General features: G+C 39.6%; 1 pseudogene; it reads left to right on the top strand.

The window, feature by feature from the left end:
- The first annotated feature begins 2289 nt into the window (after nucleotides 1–2289).
- On the top strand, nucleotides 2290–3309 carry LOC126937349 (olfactory receptor 13D1-like; annotated as a pseudogene).
- Nucleotides 3310–13722: the final 10413 nt, after the last annotated feature.

Genomic DNA, 13722 nt, shown 5'->3' with positions numbered 1-13722 from the left:
ATCCTGTCTTCAAAGTCTCTGGATATGAAAAGGTCAAAGCAAAAGTGTGGTTGTAGGGTCAGAATAAGATCAGTAAGAAATATTCTCATTCCACAAGGAGAGTCCAGTGTAAATACAGTTCTTATGGCAATAGAGTAACAATGTATGAGACACAGCCCTTTATATAAGACATCTTAACACGGTATTTGGACATGTCAATGTAATGAATATCAAACAAATGGAGCACATTGAGTTTTCAAAGATGTGGCACTAACGTTATAAATGGGAGTAGTTTCTCAAAAGACTCTAAGTTGCATTTAGATTTGCAGAGTGAGGGCAGGGGCTATGGGATTTTAGGTATGTGACTGATAAAGGGAGAGGTGGGCCAGGTGTAGTGGCTCACACCTGTAATCCTAGCACTTTGGGAGGCTGAGGCGGGTGGATTACCTGAGAGCAGGAGTTCAAGACCATCCTGGCCAACATGGTGAAATACAAAATACAAAATTAGCTGGGTGTGGTGGTGCGCGCCTATAATCCCAACTACTTGGGAGGCTGAAGCAGGAGAATCGCTTGAATCTGGGAGGCGGAAGTTGCAGTGAGCGGAGATCACACCACTGAACTCCAGCCTGGGCAACAGAGTGAGACTCTGTCTCAAAAGGAAAAAGAAAAGAAAAGGAAAAAAGGCAAAGTTTATGAAAAGGACTTTTGCATCATTATTCTTGATCACACTTTTTTTCATAGTTGTGAAACTGGCTTCTACACATAGAAAACTGAGCAGGCCAGGCAAGGTGGCTCATGTGTGTAATCCCAGCAGTTTGGGAGGCTGAGGTGGGAGGATCACTTGAGGCCAGGAGTTCGAGCCCAGCCTGGCCAATATGATATGACCCCCATCTCCACTAAAAATACAAAACTTAGCCAGGTGTGGTGAGGCATGCCTGTAATCTCAGCTACTCGGGAAGCAGAGGCAGGAGAATCACTTGAACCTGGGAGGTAGAGGTTGCAGTGAGCTGACATCACGGCACTGCACTCCAGCCCAAGCGACAGAGCAAGACTCCGTCTTAAAAAAAAAAAAAAAGAGAGAGAGAGAGAGAAAAGAAAAGAAAACTGAGCAGACCACAATCAAAGACTACAGGAAAAAGTAAGTGGTCCAGCCTTCAGAGTTCTCCATCACATCACATATGATCAGAATCACAAGTAAGTGCTGTTTGCTGTCTCACTGTATCCCAACAGAAGATACATTTTTGTAATAGTCTTCTCTTGCATGGAATCTATGTAGTAACCAGTGAGAGAGAGTAGTGTATTGTGGGTAAAAGGGTTTATTCTATAGTGTATTGTGGGTAAAAGGGTTTACATCTATAGCCAGATGGCTAGATATTGAATTCTGGCTTTATTTATTTACTATCTGTATGACCTTGAGAAAGTTACTTAAACTTTTCTTTGTCTCTGTTTCCTACTTTGTAAAATGGGAGTAATACTACACTTAAGAAGAGAGACTCCCAGTCCCTGGAAAAAAGCTGTACATGCTGGGACCTAGACTCCTTAATCTCTGGAAGCTTCTACAACAGTCCTCTAATGATTCTCAGACTCCTAACAGGTTTTTGAAAGAAGCGCAGTAGAATGTCTTACTGGGAACAAAAGTGTTCACAGTCTGTCAAGTGTGGTTTCAAACTTTAAACCTTTTACCTTTAAAAAGCTAAATCTATTTTTTCCTTTTGAGATTGGTAGATCTAAATATTATACTATAATTCATAATATGCATGTATATAAAAATACATTTAATATTATATCTCATATAAGGTAAATATAATTATATTACATATATGCATACACACACACACACACACCATGTTGGAACCATTAGGTTCTAGGCACCTAATATTTTAACTAATTTAATTCTAACTATAAGAAATAATCATTGCTTTTTCCAAGTTTACTATGAACTATCTGCGACTCAGAAAAATAAGCAACTTACCAAAGCTACATCCAGGTTAAATGATGTCACTGGCAGTCTATAAATAACATTTTAAACAGAGGCGAGCTTCATCAAAAAAAACAGCTTTAAGTTCAAAATATCTTCTACATTGGAAAGGAGCATGTTCCTAAACTTTATTTGACACTTCCCAAAAGAATTCTGGCAGTATTGGTAGCTTTGACTGTGCTGCTGTGTAGTCCTAAGATATACTGGGTTTCTCAATGTCTCACTTTTCATAATCAATAAAACTAGTACAATATCCATACTGTTTTGCTTACTAGGAGTATTCTAAGAATCAAACACAATATTGGAAGCAAATTTGTGTTCAAAATATGTAGATGTACAGATTTACAGAGTTTGGTGTATCAAAGATTTCAATTTACCTGAATCATGTCCTTTTCTATACCCAGCAGGCAGGTGACCTAGAACACATGGAGACAAGTGACTGAATTCTTTCTGGTGGGGCTTTCCCAATATCCAGAGCTCCAGCTTTTTCTGTTCATGCTCTGCCTCATCATGTACCTGATAATCCTCCTGGGAAATAGCCTCCTCATTATCATCAGGATCCTGAATTCTCGCCTCCATACTCCCATGTATTTCTTTCTTGGAAACCTCTCCTTCTTGGACATCTGTTACACATCATCATCCATTCCTCCAATGCTTATTGTATTTATGTCGGAGAGAAAATCCATCTCCTTTACTGTCTGTGCTCTGCTGATGGTTGTGTTCCTTGGCTTGGGCTCCACTGAGTGTGTCCTCCTGGCTGTGATGGCCTATGACCACTATGTGGCCATCTGCAACCCACTGAGGTACTCCATCATCAGGAACAGAGTGCTGTATGTGCAAATGGCTGCCTAGTCCTGGATCATAGGCTGTCTGACCTCCCTATTGCAAACAGTTCTGACAATGACATTGCCTTTCTGTGGGAATAATGTCATTGATCATATTACCTGTGAAATCTTGGCCCTTCTAAAACTTGTTTGTTCAGATATCACCATCAATGTGCTTATCATGACAGTGACAAATGTTGTTTTACTGGTGATTCCTCTACTGTTAATTTTCATCTCCTATATGTTTATTCTCTCTTCCATCCTGATAATTAATTCTGCTGAGGGAAGAAAGACTTTTCTACCTGTTCAGCGCACTCAATTGTGGTCATCTTACTCTATGGTTCAGCCCTTTTTATGTACATGAAACCCAAGTCAAAGAACACTAACATGTCTGATGAGATTATTGGGCTGTCTTATGGAGTGGTAACCCCATTGTTAAATCCCATGATCTATAGCCTCAGGAATAAAGAGGTCAAAGAGGCTGTAAAGAAAGTCCTGAGCAGACATCTGCATTTATTGAAAATGTGAAAAGCTTTGGGCATGCGATATCCTCAAAGGAGCAACAGAGCTTGTCTTTTGTATTTAGATACTGCAAAACCTACTGTCACGAGAGCTTGTGTGTTTGCAAAACCAAATATTAGATTCCCATTCTTTTCAACATAAAATTTTCATGGTCATGTAACCTTCTTAATAGTGCCTTATCTGCTGGGTTTATAGCAGTAAGCAGGTCTGCAAATTGGCCCTATAAAAATGTTGATGCTGTTCATTAAAATGAATCTCTCTTTCACTCAGTCTCCTCTTCTCTTCTCTTCTCTTTCCCGCCATGTGTGTGTCTCTCTCCTCTCCTCTGATTTTCTGTACTTTCTCTATATTCTGCTCCTCTCTCTCCTCTCCTCCATACGTTTTCGTTCTCTTCCTTTCTCTTCTCTTCTTTGTTTCCTTTCTCAGTCACTTTGAAGTGGATATATATTGTTTTTGTTGTGCAGCATCCCTGCACAATATTGCCATCCAATTGACAGATCTGCGTAATATATATTAATAGAAATATGCATATTTTTCTTTTGATGAACCAACAGTCCCCCACTCTTAGTCTATGTTGTACATGGTGGGACTGACCCAATCCTCTGAAAATAAAGATAAACATGGAAGAGGTCTTGACCCAAAAACAGAGGATGTCTAATTCCTCTAGCCATAGTGATTGGTATAGTGTAGGATGTGACCCGAGCCATACTAATCAGACTCAATCCCAGGAATGCTGCCTTTGTCAGAAAGACACACTCTTTTTTGAAATGGTGTCTAAACTGGTAGAACATTAACTCAGAATTCCTACTGGCAACCATTGTCAATATGTGAGGACAGCATGAGAATGAAAGCAGAGCTGAGATAGAGAGTGTGCTTGATGGTGTCACTTTAACTCTTGAACCCAACTGTAGCTAAAGCCGGATTCTCCACTGCAGATTTTATTTATGAGTCAAATTAGCATTTTATGAAAAACTAATTTGACCTGGATTTTACCACATATGACAAAATAAATCCTAATACATTCCTTTGTCCTATCTTCCTCTCCATCCACTTACATTTTAAGGCAATAATAATAATAACAAGGTATGTAATCTGAGATGTTCCAAGTTCTCCAGACTTTAGGAGTTCCCTTTCTCTTTAATAACTAAATTACAATAATCTAACCTCTATTCTGCATTACTTCGGGCATTTCAGTCATCTCCCCAATTACTTCTGTGGAGTATTTACATGTTTCTAATTTTTTGCTCTTATATTTTTCATCAAATGGATTTATGGACTTTTACCTTTTTTCTCTGTGCTTCAATCAATATATTAGTACTTGAAATAATTGCACTTTGCTTTTCTACATAATATTCTTTAGTTTAATAAACATTATCATTTGGTGGATTATGGTAGATTACTGTGTTACATGTAAATACACATAAGTAATAATAAGCCAAATTGAGGCAGAATTCTCTTAAACGTGTTGCATATCTGATTTTGTCCACTCTGGGGACCAGAATCATAACTCTAATAGATTAGACAGGGCTCATTTAATTCAGTTATACAGAGATAAAATTCCTAGATTATATTGAACTGAGAATTTGACAAAAACAAAAATAAAATAAGTAATCTATTAATCAACAGGATAAAAAATTTTAAAGCCTGGTATGGTGGTGCATGCCTATAATCCAAGCTACTTTGGAGGCTGAAGTGGGAAGACTGCTTGAGCCCAGGAGTTCAAAACCTACCTGGGCAACATAATGAGATCCCATCTCAAAAAAGTGAGAGAGAGAGATTTTAAAATGTTTTAAATTCCTTACCATGGTATACCATATCCATGTAATCTTAACCCCACCTACTTTTACAACTTCATCTCCTACCACCTGACGATATTCATTAGACTCTCATTAGACTCTCATTTCACTATCTTCTTCTTGTTTCTCACATATGCCAAAGCCTTTTCCTTTATTATTCCATCTACCTGGGACACTCCTCCCCTCCATCTTCCAAGGGTTCTCTTTGTCATTTCAAATAAGTTTTTGCATAAATGTCTAATATATTCTTCTTATAAAAGTTGTAACATGTTTTTCTTTTTTTCCACAGCATTTCACTCCTTTAAACTGCTGTATATATTTATCTTTTTTATGAATTTATTGTCTATTTTCTCCATGAAAAGTTCCTTGTAGGCAGGGACTCTTCCTTGTCTATTGCTGTCTTTTCCTAGTGTGCAGATCAATGTGAGGCAAATAATAACTAATACATAGGCACTGGATGTGAAAAAGCGTTTTGTAAAGCAATATTGTGCACTTACTTTGGAGTATATTCATACATAAAGGTAAGCCTCCTTCTGACTAAATAACAAGCAGGAACCCTAAGGCCAGTAGTTAAAGGACTATATTCTATACATTCCCAGTACTCTCTTCTTTCCATACACTTTTCAATCCAGGTTCTGTTGATTCTCTTATATATTGACATGAGCTTCTTGTTCCATACTGTCTGTGTTGAAATCAGCCACTACATCTTGCAGGAATTTGATTTGTCTCGAGAAAGTGATTTGTCATTGCATTTGAAAATATAAAGGCAATTTCAATATATGCTTTATTAATTGATTTATTAATTGAAAATGCATTATTGATTTTATTTACTGATTAATTGATTATTAATTAATATATGCTTTATTAATATATGCTTTATTAATTGATTAATTGAAAGCATACAATTAATATATGCTTTATTAATTATAAAATCAATTGATTAATTGATTTTAATATATGCTTTATTAATTTTAATATATGCTTTATTAATTAATATATTCAATTTATTAATTGAAACAAATTGAAGGTTTTTTTCAGAGTGTACTGCAAATTACTGCATACATATTGCCCATTGCTATGGAAGTACTTTTGTTTTATTTTTCCCTTCTCTTTTTAAAACATCATATTAAATTTGTCTCAAAATTGATCTAAGTGCTTGTTATCTTTTTTGCGGACTCTATCATAGTCAATGTTTTTTTTTTTTTTTTTTTTTTTTTGAGACGGAGTCTCGCTCTGTCGCCCAGGCTGGAGTGCAGTGGCCGGATCTCAGCTCACTGCAAGCTCCGCCCCCCGGGTTTACGCCATTCTCCTGCCTCAGCCTCCCGAGTAGCTGGGACTACAGGCGCCCGCCACCTCGCCCGGCTAGTTTTTTTGTATATTTAGTAGAGACGGGGTTTCACCATGTTAGCCAGGATGGTCTCAATCTCCTGACCTTGTGATCCGCCCGTCTCGGCCTCCCAAAGTGCTGGGATTACAGGCTTGAGCCACCGCGCCCGGCCTCATAGTCAATGTTTTCTATTGTGCTGTTGGTTGGAGAGGATAGTAATATAATTCTATGCTGTACAGAGTCCCTTATTGATTAAAGTCCAGGCAGTAAGTTTCCTATTTTACACTAACATACTACTTTCTGGGAAACTCCATTTGGCATACCCTCTGATAGAAATAATTCAGTGAAATACCAATTATTAATGTAGCAACTTCTTGAAAAAGTAGAAGATAGTATTACTAGACTCTAAAAACATTTAAAAATATAACATCCTTGGAAGAAGATTTGATTTTTGATTCCAAATATCTCTTACACGTAACGTTAAAGATATTTTACGTGTAAGAGATATTTGGGACAGGCGCAGTGACTCATATCTGTAATCCCAGCACTTTGGGAGGCCGAGGCGGGCAGATCACGAGGTCAGGAAATTGAGACCATCCTGGCTAACACGGTGAAAAGCAGTCTCTACTAAAAATACAAAAAATTAGCCAGGCATGTTGACACGAGCCTGTAGTCCCAGCTACTCGGTAGGCTGAGGCAGGAAAATCGCTTGAACCCAGGAGGCGAAGGTTGCAGTGAGCCAAGATCGTGCCACTGCACTCCAGCCTGGGCGACAGAGCAGAGTTCGTCAAAAAGAAAGGGAAGGGAAGGGAAAGGGGAAGGGAAGAAGAAGGGGAAGGGGAGAGGAGGGAAAGGGGAAGGGAGGGGAAGGGGAGGGGAGGGGAAGGGGAGGGGAAGAGGAGGGGAGGGGAAGAAGAGGGGAGGGGGAGGGGAAGGGGAAGGGAAGAGGAGGGGGGAGGGGGGGGGGGAGGGGAGGGGAGGGCAAAAGCTCAAATGTCTCAAAACTATAAATAATTCTTAATTGAGAGAAATATACTCACACCTTAAAAAACAAATCAACAGTACTAGAGATGAAGACATGTAAGTCAAAATTTTTAAATATATCAATAATGAGGGCTACTTTTATAAGGGAAAACGCATATACTATTGTCAAGAATAAAAGCTTTTTACAGACTGATAATTTCAGAAAAAATTTGAGAAAGAATATACGTGTAAAAAAAAGACAACTGAGGCCGGGCGCTGTGGCTCATGCCTGTAATCCCAGCACTTTGGGAGGGCGAGGAGGGAAGATCATGAGTTCAGGAGTTTGAGACCAACTTGGCCAACATGGTGAAACCCCATCTCTACTAAAAACACAAAAATTAGCTGGGCGCGGTGGCGCATGCCTGTAATTCCAGAAACTCAGGAGGCTGAGACAGAAGAATCAATTCAACTCAGGAGGCAGAGGTTGCAGTGAGCCGAGATCGCACCATTGCACTACAGCCTGGGTGACAGAGCAAGACTCCGTCCCAAAAAAAAAAAAGAAATAATTTTGGGTTGTCATGTTCAGAGTGAATTTAATAGTATTATCTCTAGTTTTTTTTCCTCCATAAACTGGATTATTTCAACTAGAGGTTTTACGGAAGTATAGGTAATTCCCACAATACATAAAAATACTTTAAATAATCCATGATAAATACCACATAAAATACTTTTAAAATAATGTGTATCATATTATTTTAAAACTGAAGTTGGCCGGGCGCAGTGGCTCAAGCCTGTAATCCCAGCACTTTGGGAGGCCGAGGCGGGCGGATCACAAGGTCAGGAGATCGAGACCACAGTGAAACCCCGTCTCTACTAAAAATACAAAAAATTAGCCGGGCGCGGTGGCGGGCGCCTGTAGTCCCAGCTACTCAGGAGGCTGAGGCAGGAGAATGGCGGGAACCCGGGAGGCGGAGCTTGCAGTGAGCCGAGATCGCGCCACTGCACTCCAGCCTGGGCAACAGCGTGAGACTCCGTCTCAAAAAAAAAAAAAAAAAAAAAAAAAAAAAAACTGAAGCTAAGAATAATGGGTACCCTTGTAAAATCTGAAAGAGAAAGTAATGTTAGCTATTATTAATGTCTCTCATCACTTATTTCTAGAGGCTGTTGTGTGGAACTCAGTCATGGGAAGAGTATCCTGCTTCTCATCACTTGTGTGCCTCGCTGTTTAAAAAGCATAAAAATCTAAATTTACAGCATTAAAAAAATGACAGAGGGAGGAGGGTAAGCTTCTTTTATATTACCTATAGATCTTTATTAAACTAGACTTCATAAGTGTTTCTGATATATGAATTTTTTCTTGGCATGTCATAAATGGTTTTCCAAAGAAATTTAGGATGATCACTTCCAGTATGGCCATGTAAGCGCCTAACTCTACTGCATATAACAGTACAATGGATATGGATATGGACAAAGTACATAAAACAAACATTAGTCAATGTAACAAAGCAGACAGATTCAGGATAGGATTTGAAACTCAGAAAAAGGAAAATTATGAGTTGAGTTGGAGAAGAGCAAAGATTACCTGGTGGCCATCAAGCAGACCATCCAGAGGCAAAACTCCTTATCTGAAGAATTTAGAAGTTATCAGACTTCCCTATTATCTAAAGTAGGCATCTGGTACCAGGCTTCTTTCTCCCAAATTAATAAATAACTAGAATTTCTATATATCTCAAGAACGCATGCATGTCGAAACTCGTTGTGCAAACTTTGCTGACATCAAAGCACAAAAATGCCTACAAATATAATCATTTATCATGATCTACAGGACTAATGAGGTTCATATCATCCTTAAACTTCCGCTTTAAGGTACACACATACCTCTAAAGAAAAACCCACTGCGGTGCACTCAGTCCTCTCTTGCCGAAGCGCCCTGCCACACTCTTCTGCAGAGCTCTCTCCTTCTAATAACACTTTCCTTTTCAAACCTATACTGTTGTCAGTAAATTCTTCTTACCACCTGTGAACCAACCACTTTCCACTGCCAGGGCTCTGACATCTTGCCCTGCAGTGTTGTTCACATTTATGGCTTTTAGCCCAAGGGCAGTCAATGCTGCATAGGATAAAACTCTGAGAGAAAATTGCAGAGGCAAGTATAACCACTTTAAAATGGCAGGGAAACCTGAAAAAGAGAAAGCTAGAGAGAAAAAGCCACGAATTGGGCAATATACACTCTGGCCAAATTCTGGTTGCCCCAAGCCCTGCATGCATGGGGAAGACGTAATAAGCCCAGCCACCATAAAGAACTGAAATAAGATTCAAGACAGAGTTTCTCATTTGAGTAAAATCAACTTAATTACTTGTTAAAACAAAAACATCAACATGTTTAAATAACAGATTCTACAGTCTTCACAACATTACATCCACAATGTCCAAATACAATCCCAAACAACTCCATGTTTAAAAAAAACAAACAAACAAACAAACAAAACAAAACAAAAACAGAAAAATGTGTCCTAATCTAAAATAAAAGAGAATCAACTGAGACCAGTGTTGAATAGAACCAGATTAGCAAAAGATTTAAACAGGCACTTCACAAAAGGAGATATACAAATAACCAATAAGCACATGAACACATGAGTGTTCAACACTGGTAGTCGCTATGGAAGTGCAAAGTAAACCACAAGAGTTTCACATCATCCAGAATGCCAACAATTAAAAAGACTGACAGCACCAAATATTCATAAGAATGGGAAGTAACTCTCTATATTCCCAGTAAGAATGTAAATGGTACATCCACTTTGGGAAAAGGGCTAACAATTTCTTATAAAACTAAGCATATACCATATACCTATAATTCATCAATTATGTTCCTATGTATGTACCAAATAGAAATGAAAATGTCTTCAGAAAGACTTACACAAGAATGTCCATTGCAGTTTTTACTTAATAGCCAGTCACTCAATATAACCCAAGTGCCAATCAATATGCAAATGGATTCACAAACTATGGTCTAATCATACAACAAAATGCAACAATGTGAATGAATTTCAAAACCAATGCTAGATGGAAGAAGCCTTCAAAATAGAGTACATACTCAAGTTCTGAAATAGGTAAAAATAATCAATGGTATTAAAATATCAGAAAGGTGGTTGCCTTGGTATAGCTGGGGCGCAATAATTAATATGTTTTAACAAGCATGTTTAAGTATTTACATTTAGTGTGAATGTTTATGTTTGATTATTTCATACTCACTTGGTGTTTGTTTTTAAGATACTGTGCTTTTTAATTTTTTTGACAAGTTTCCTGCCTTCTATTGAATTGATGAGATTTTCTTTGCTTCCTTTTATTCCCTTGACTGCTTTAGGAGTATTATATCCTATTTTTATTGTTGTAATATTTCCCTTAAATTTTTATGATAGTTGTTTAACTGAGCAAATTCTCTAGTTAATATCTCTGCAATCCTCCTGAATATTATAGAACTTTAAGATGTTTATATCTGATTTCTAACTGCCACAGTCTTCCATGTTATTGATGTTTAAACTTTCATTTTTACCTTGTATTCTCCCCCAGTTTATTGCTATCTTTTTAAGTAAAATTAGTGACCATTTGGATTTATCCATATATTTACCAATTTTTTTGCATACTCTGATTTTTTTCATGCCATGACTTTCATCTGGGTACAATTTCTTTGGGGGCGCAGCATTCTATGTATGGTAAAAATCTCTTGATCTAAAAGATTCTTTATTTGGCTTTCTCTCTCTTGAAAGATGGTCTAGTCTGGTATAGAATTGTAGGTTTTCGGTTATCTTTCTTGAGCAATTTAAAGATATGTTTACTTTGGCTTTGGGCCCCTATTCTAATTGATGACACTTCTACTTTATTCTTTGTTTTAAACTATTTGACAAAATAAATACTATGGATATTACATGATATTAAAACTTAATGGGATTATTCATCATTAAGAGGAGTCTGATCTTCATTGTTTTTATTTCTATTTGTATGCTTTCATACATTGTTTTATTTAATCCTCAAAATAATCAGTATCTTCATTTCATACAGAAATAATAGTATATGGCCGGGCACAGTGACTCAAGCCTGTAATCCCAGCACTTTAGGAAAGGCTGAGGTGGGAGGATCACCTGAGGCCAGGGGTTGGAGACCAGCCTGGCCAACATGGTGAAACCCTGTCTCTAATAAAAATATAAAAAGTTAGCCAGGTGTGGTGGTGTGTGCCTATAATCCCAGCTACTCGGGAGGCTGAGGCAGGACAATCGCTTGAACCTGGGAGGCAGAGGTTGCAGTGAGTTGAGATCACACCATTGCACTCCAGCCTGGGTGACAAGAGTGAAACTCTGTCTCAAAAAATAAATAAATGAATAAATAAATAGGTGGTGGCCGGCAAGATGGCCAAATAGGAACAGCTCTGGTCTGCAGCTCCCAGCAAGATCAATGCAGAAGGCAGGTGATTGCTGCATTTCCAACTGAGGTACCCAGCTCATCTCACTGGGACTGGTTAGACAGTGGGTGCAGCCTACAGAGGGTGAGCCGAAGCAGTGTGGGGCGTTGCCTCACCCAGGAAGTGCAAGGGGTCAGGGAATTCCCTCCACTAGCCAAGGGAAGCCATGAGGGACTGTGCCCTGAGGAACAGTGCCTTCCAGCCCAGATACTATGCTTTTCCCATGGTCTTCACAAGCCACAGACCAGGAGATTCCCTCAGGTGCCTACGCCACCAGTGCCCTGGATTTCAACACAAAACTGGGCAGCCATTTGGGCAGACACTGAGCTAGCTGCAGGAGTTTTTTTTCATACTCCACTGGTGCCTAAAACGCCAACGAGACAGAACCGTTCACTCCCCTGGAAACAGTGCTAAAGCAAGGGAGCTAAGTGGTCTAGCTCACTGGACTTCACCCCATGGAGCCCAGCAAGCTAAGATTCACTGGCTTGAAATTCTTGCTGTCAGCACAGCAGTCTCAAGTCAACCCAGGATGCTCAAGCTTGGTTGGGGGAGAGGCATCTGCCATTACTGAGGCGTAAGTAGGTGGTTTTCCCCTCACAGTGTAAACAAAGTCACCAGGAATTCGAACTGGGTGGAGCTCACTCCAGCTTGGCAAGGCCATTGTAGCCAGATTGCCTCTCTAGATTCTGCCTCTCTGGGCAGGGCATGTCTGAAAGAAAGGCAGCAGCCCCAGTCAGGGGCTTATAGATAAAACTCCCATCTCCCTGGGACAGAGCACCTGGGGGAAGGGGTGGCTGTGGGCACAGCTTCAGCAGACTTAAACATTCCTGCCTGTCGGCTCTGAAGAGAAGAGTGGATCTCCCAGGACAGCACTCAAGCTCTGCTAAGGGACAGACTGCCTCCTCAAGTGGGTCCCTGACCCCTGTGTCTCCTGACTGGGAGACACCTCCCAGCAGGGTCAACAGACACCTCATACAGGAGAGCTCTGGCTGGCATCTGGCAGGTGCCCCTCTGGGAAGAAGCTTCCAGAGGAAGGAACAGGCAGTAATCTTTGCTGTTTTGCAGCCTCCGCTGGTGATAACCAGGCAAACAGGATCTGGAGTGGACCTCCAGCCAACTCCAGCAGACCTCCAGCAGAGGGGCCTCACTGTTAGAAGGAAAACTAACAAACAGCAAAGAATAGCATCAACATCAACAAAAAGGACATCCACACAGAAACCCCATCTGAAGGTCACCAACATCAAAGACCAAAGGTAGATAAATCCATGAAGATGAGGAAAAACCAACTCAAAAAGGCTGAAAATTACAAAAACCAGAATGTCTCTTCTCCTCTAAAGGATCACAGCTCCTCACCAGCAAGGGAACAAAACTGGACAGAGAATGAGTTTGATGAATTGACAGAAGCACACTTCAGAAGGTGGGTAATAACAAACTCCTCCGAGCTAAAGGAGCATGTTCTAACCCAATGCAAGGAAGCTAAGAAACTTGAAAAAAGCTAGAGGAATTGCTAACTAGAATAATCAGTTTAGAGAAGAATATAAATTACCTGATGGAGCTGAAAAACACAGCACTAGAACTTCGTGAAGCATACACAAGTTTCAGTGGCCGAATCGATCAAGCGGAAGAAAGGATATCAGAGATTGAAGATCAACTTGATAAAATAAAGCATGAAGACAACATTAGAGAAAAAAGAATGAAAAGGAATGAATAAACCTCCAAAATATACAGGACTATGTGAAAAGACCAAACCTATGTTTGATTGGTGTACCTGAAAGTGACGGGGAGAATGGAACCAAATTGGAAAACACACTTCAGGATATCATCCAGGAAAACTTCCCCAACCCAGCAAGAGAGGCCAACATTCAAATTCAGGAAAC

This window comes from Macaca thibetana, chromosome 15, assembly GCF_024542745.1.
Source record: "Macaca thibetana thibetana isolate TM-01 chromosome 15, ASM2454274v1, whole genome shotgun sequence".
NCBI classification, from domain to species: Eukaryota; Metazoa; Chordata; class Mammalia; order Primates; family Cercopithecidae; genus Macaca; species Macaca thibetana.
This window is presented reverse-complemented; position numbering and strand designations above follow the sequence as displayed.